The following is a 5,644-nucleotide window of genomic DNA, read 5'->3' on the forward strand; positions in this document are numbered from 1 at the left end:
ATGGACAGCAGAGGAGGAAGCAACTCAGGCTGAGCAAACAGGACAGTAATTATGGCACACGGTCAGCTCAGTTAACATTTGTTAAATAAGTGAATGGGACCAGGAAGATATAGCTACACTTTTACATTTAAAGAAAGGGAGCCTCTCTTTTACCTTGACTTATCCATGTGGTCAACTGACTACTAACATGGGACTCTGCATAAATGAGCCAAGATTCCCAACTTTTCAGCAAAGCCAAATCACTACATAGCAAGCAAGAAGGCAACATTGGGAGCTTGAATGGATCATGGTAGTGACAGATTTCATCAATGACAAGATAAAATTTCAGTTGCATGTCAATAGCGGGAATAGTTTAACTTAGAATGTCAATGGTTTCACCATTTTTTTAAAAAAAATCACAGTGCTGAGGTAATTTGGGAAAGTTTTGGCTGTGGTAACAAACACTAGGAGTTAGAGGGGAGATAAGAAAGCAAAATAATGCATAATTTATCCTCATCCATATTTTATTAGGAAAACTAAAACAAGAGATTTGAAGGAGATTATTTTCTTCCCTTGTCTTTTAATTTAATTAATTACTTTATTTTGGAGTTTGGATTGTATTGCTTCATCTCCATAACCTTAAGGGATAGATTCTTATCCCCTAGGTCAGCCGTGGGCAAACTACGGCCTGCGAGCCGGATCTGGCCCGTTTGAAATGAATAAAACTAAAAAAAAAAAAGACCATACCCTTTTATGTAATGATGTTTACTTTGAATTTATATTAGTTCACACAAACACTCCATCCATGCTTTTGTCCCGGCCCTCCGGTCCAGTTTAAGAACCCATTGTGGCCCTCGAGTCAAAAAGTTTGCCCACCCCTGTGGGCCTAAGCAATTTTCTGGCCTCTGACTGCATGACATAAAGTTTTAGCTGTCTGTCTATTTTTCATGGATTCCAGCAAGAGAGCAAAGCCACATCCTCTTTGAACTTGGAAATTAACTGTCTCAGGGTTGCAAACAGGGAGACTGTCCTTTTGCTGTCTATGGCTCCACTCTTATTCTGATAACCGGGGAAATTTATAGAACAGACTTTCCCTGTAACTGCTGCTTTGGAAGAGGCACCAGGAAAACAATATATCCGCTCCTCCCCTCCGATTCCCCAACCTGAGAAATTCTGAATCTCGAGTCCATAAATGTCCTATTACCAGGACAGTCATCAAACCCTGAAAATTAGCCATTTTTCTCTGGGCTTCTGCTTCCCCATTTATAGAGACTTTCCAGATGGTCTCTAAGGTCCTTTCCAGTTCTAATATTCCAGGATTTACAAGAGAGGATTTAACTAGCAATGCACTAGAGGTAAGTAAGGGACAAAACTCCCTAATGATGAGGAGAAATGCGGCAGAATCAAAGCCCAGTACTGCTGACTTTTAAATACCCAGGATCTCCTCATTCTCTTCAACCTCTTCATTGATAAGGTACAAAACTTGGACCTGGAAGGAGGCTTGACTTGGGTGGTGAACATACAGTACAATACACAGATGATGTATTATAGAATTGTGCACCAGAAACCTATATAATTTTATGAACCAATGTCACCCCAGTAAATTCAACAGAACAGAACTCTTCGATGTCCTAGATCATAATGGAGTTCCCCTCTCCTATTTGGAACACACTGCCTTTTTAAAATGTGAGTGAGTTGTTAAATCCACTTCTGCATTTTATTTATTTTTAATACAGTTAATTGAACCCACCGCATTTCATCTCCAAGACCTACCAGGACTTTCTGCTCTCAAGTGCTTTGTACATATATCTTTTGCTCTAGCAGACACTGCCCAGTGTGCATGTCTTAACACCTTTTCAATACATTAAGTGAACTTGGGGGATGGCGGGGGGCGGGGCACGAAATTGGAAATTTAAGTTACACACCATATGAGCCACAGGGGAATCTGGCCTTAGGTGTTTTACACAAAAATTTTTCATCTTTGCAGATGCCTCACCAGCTCTCTACTTCACATTAGCCCGTCTCCAGAACATTGAACTCATCATCAGCCCTCCTCGTGCCCCTGCGGGAGAATGATGTCCTTAAGCACAGCGGCAAAGTCTTCCCACTGCTTCAAAGTAGGTCCTACCTCTCATTTCCTTGCTCCTTTTTATCTTAATTTCACAGACACCTATCAGAGCCCATGTAAAGGTCCTTTCTTTCCTTCTACAGGAAGAAAGAAAGGGGGTGTAGGGCTGAATTTGTTCTACTTGGGTGTTCCTGTTTTTCTCAGTGGAACAATTGGACTTTTTTAATTTTGCCAGTGTCTCTCACCCAACCATTTTAGATTTCCTAAAATAAAAGTGAGGATTCCAAACCCCACTCCCTCTCTCCTCTCCTGTCTCGCTCTCACTCATATGCTGGGGCTTCTAAGGGTCATGTGTCTGGATTCCTCAGCATTTTCTTTCTTCTCTAGCTCGCTCTCATTTGCTTCACCGACTGAACATTACCTCTAGTCTCAGCTATTTCTTTGGGCCCCCACTAATGAAAAACATAATTGCAATGTCTTTCTTTGCTCAGTGCTTCCTCAGGTCCCTGACTCTGAGGGCTGGAGGGGGAGCGAGAAGTGGGTCTCTATGCACCATTCTGTTCTGGTGACTTGGACAAAACCTATCTCCTGCTTTTTACTTATCTGCCTGGGTAGCTGATATGAAAGATAGTCAAGGAGTGCAGCACATCTCATGGAATTCCTAAAAAGAGAGAATGTTTAGAAACAATTAAAAAATGCAAGCTTTTAGCACAGACCTTCGATATCTTTACAGTGGGCTCCTCCTAAAGTCTCCTGAAATGTCCCACTGCCACTAGGCTTACACCCTCCAATCCCTCATCAGAAGCCCACCAGAGTCATCTCCTTCAATGTCAAAGCTGATTGGCACCTGACTATTTACATCTTTCTGAGGCAGAATAGTAGGAGGCCAGGAAAATCACTTGACAACTGGAATAGGGAAACTGAGACAGGTGGCAGATTCAAACTGGCCTCATCCGGCACCCTGACTCACCCCTTCTCCTTCCCTGCATGACCACTCCGTTAAGCACTGAGCCTCAGGACAATGAGGTTCTGATCAGCAGAGTCAGAATTTTGGTCAAATTAGAGGTAACGTCTAGGTGTCAGTTGTGTTTTACCTCCAGGCCCAGAAAATCAGAAAAACCAGACACAGGACCAGATGTAATGACTAATGACCCCCTACCCTAGCACCAACCAATCAGTAGAGACCAGGACCCTGAAAGGACATACCTGGAAAGCTGATTAATATTCTATTGAGATCCTCCCCTGAAATCTCCCCTAAAATTCCTGCCTTTAGAAAACAGATGAAAACCCTTCAGACAAAGGACCCAGGGCATAGTTGTGTGATCTCTCTCTCTCTCTCTCTCTCTCTCTCTCTCTCACACACACACACACACACACACACACACACACCCCTCTTCACACACACACACACACACACACACACACACACCTTTCCCCCCTTCTCAGGTGCATATCCTTCACTTTCTTTCTCCTAAGCTCCAAGGGCCCTTCTTTTGCCTCTGTGGCTTGTTTCCTGAACCCATGCAGCCCAGCTGGCTCACTTCTTCTTCCCCCGTGTCTTTCTTTCTAAAAGGTTAAATGGACTTCTTGTGCTAGAGTTCCTGGCTCTGAATTCTTTCTTTGCCAGGCTCAAGAACCAAGAGTCAACAATGAAAATAGCATTTCCATGGCCCCTTAAAGCCTCCGGGCTAATGTCTCGGTGTTTAAGCACAGCGTGCAAAGCCCTCCATGATCTGGCTCCTCCTATCCCTCCAGTCCCATCTCTTCCCTCCCAGCTCCTTCCCCGATCCCCACCTGAATCCTATGCCCCCAGTCATATCCAATACCGTCCAGGTCACTGAATGCATCCTGCTCAATCTCCCTCTGCCAGAAGACTCTTTTCTCTCACACTTTTAAAATTTTATTTTTCAATGACAGTTTACATTCAATATTATTTTGTATTAGTTTCAGGTGTACAGCACAGTGGTTAGACAAGCATACGCTACCGTGTTCCCCTCAGTAAGTCCAGTTCTGACCTGGCACCATATACAGTATAGTTATTACAATATGATTGACTATATTCCCTATGCTGTACTTGACCTCCCTGTGACTATTTCGTAGCTGCCAATTTGTACTTCTTAATCCCTTCACCTTTCTCACCCAGCCCCCCAACTGCTTTACCCTCTGGCAACCACGAGTCTGCTGTCTGTATCTATGAGTCTGTCTGTGTTTGTTTGTTTGTTTACCTTGTTCTTTAAGATTCCAAATATAAGTGAAATCCTATAGTATTTGGCTTTCTGCCCAGAATGCTCTGGACCCATGGAATACCTCTTTATTTGTTAAAACTCAGTTCACGCTAGGAAGCCGGTTTGACACCACTGTCTTAAAAGAAAATTGAAAACTCTTTAGATCACAAATTAACCTTAGATTGGTATCTACCAGTATATGCGCAAGACGTCTTGGGCTTAAGGAGCGTCTCTTCTCTTCCCCAGGAAGACTGTAAGTTCCCTAAGGGCAGGGGCATGTCTGCTTGATTATTTCTGACCCTTCAAGGTCTAATGCAGTGCGGGTCACAGAATAGATGATCAGTAAATGTTAAGTAAATGAACAAAATCTACCTATAAACACTTTAGCTGAAATCTAAACTGGAATCAATTTAGATTTTTAATCTTCTCCACTGATTCTGTCCTGCACTTTGTACCCTAATCAGGAAGAGGACCTCTCAGTCATTTTGATCATTTCATTCAGAGACCACAGGACCCCAGGGGAAATACTAGGTCAACTGTGACATGTACAATGGTGTTTCTTTTTTAATTATGCAAATAGCCATCTGTTTAGATACTATTTTGGACTCGTTTAATGGGTATAGTTTAGAATAAAGGGGAAACTAGGAAAAGTGCAACTCGCTTTGGACCCATAAAAATCTGAGTGGTAACTGATTGATTTCCAGTTATAAAGGGTCTCAATTTTAAAGGCACATCCTTTCTCTTTGGTCAGAATTCTAAATCTTTTTAATTGCAGTTTAAACACCTGTAGTCAAACCTTAAATGTCTTTCTCATTTAAATTCTAAACATTAAAATGCCAAACACCTCGATTATGTAAATGGTAAAAGTAAGGGGCAGTTTTCCTTTAAGTTCTTTTTTTCTCACTACCTTCCAGTGCTTTCAATTATGGTTATCTTTTATGCCTCCAATAAGGTGGTTGCTATTGATGCTATTATTCTAGCTGCTTATCCTGAGACTTTTTTAGGTACCATAATGCTTTTACATTGTTAGAATGTTCATGTCTTTTGAAGGCCACTAGGAAAAATAGTTTTATAATAGATTTTCTTCAGTTTCTCTCAAGTCATAGCTATAGATGCGTGTGTGCTCCTGCCGTATAATTATTAACTGTATATCATACTATTTAATGAAAAGGTATGGGCTTGGAACTCAGAAGACTTAGGTTTCACTGATGAAAATACCATGCAGTAATTATGTGGTCTTAAATAAATTGTATCTCTCAAAACCTTTATGTTATGCCATTCTAAATGATATCTAAAGCATAGAATCAAATGAAAACCTACAGAAATAATGTATAGAAAACCATTTTGGTAAACTGCATTGCAATATACAAAT

This window comes from Myotis davidii, unplaced genomic scaffold (assembly GCF_000327345.1).
Source record: "Myotis davidii unplaced genomic scaffold, ASM32734v1 scaffold699, whole genome shotgun sequence".
Taxonomy (NCBI): domain Eukaryota; kingdom Metazoa; phylum Chordata; class Mammalia; order Chiroptera; family Vespertilionidae; genus Myotis; species Myotis davidii.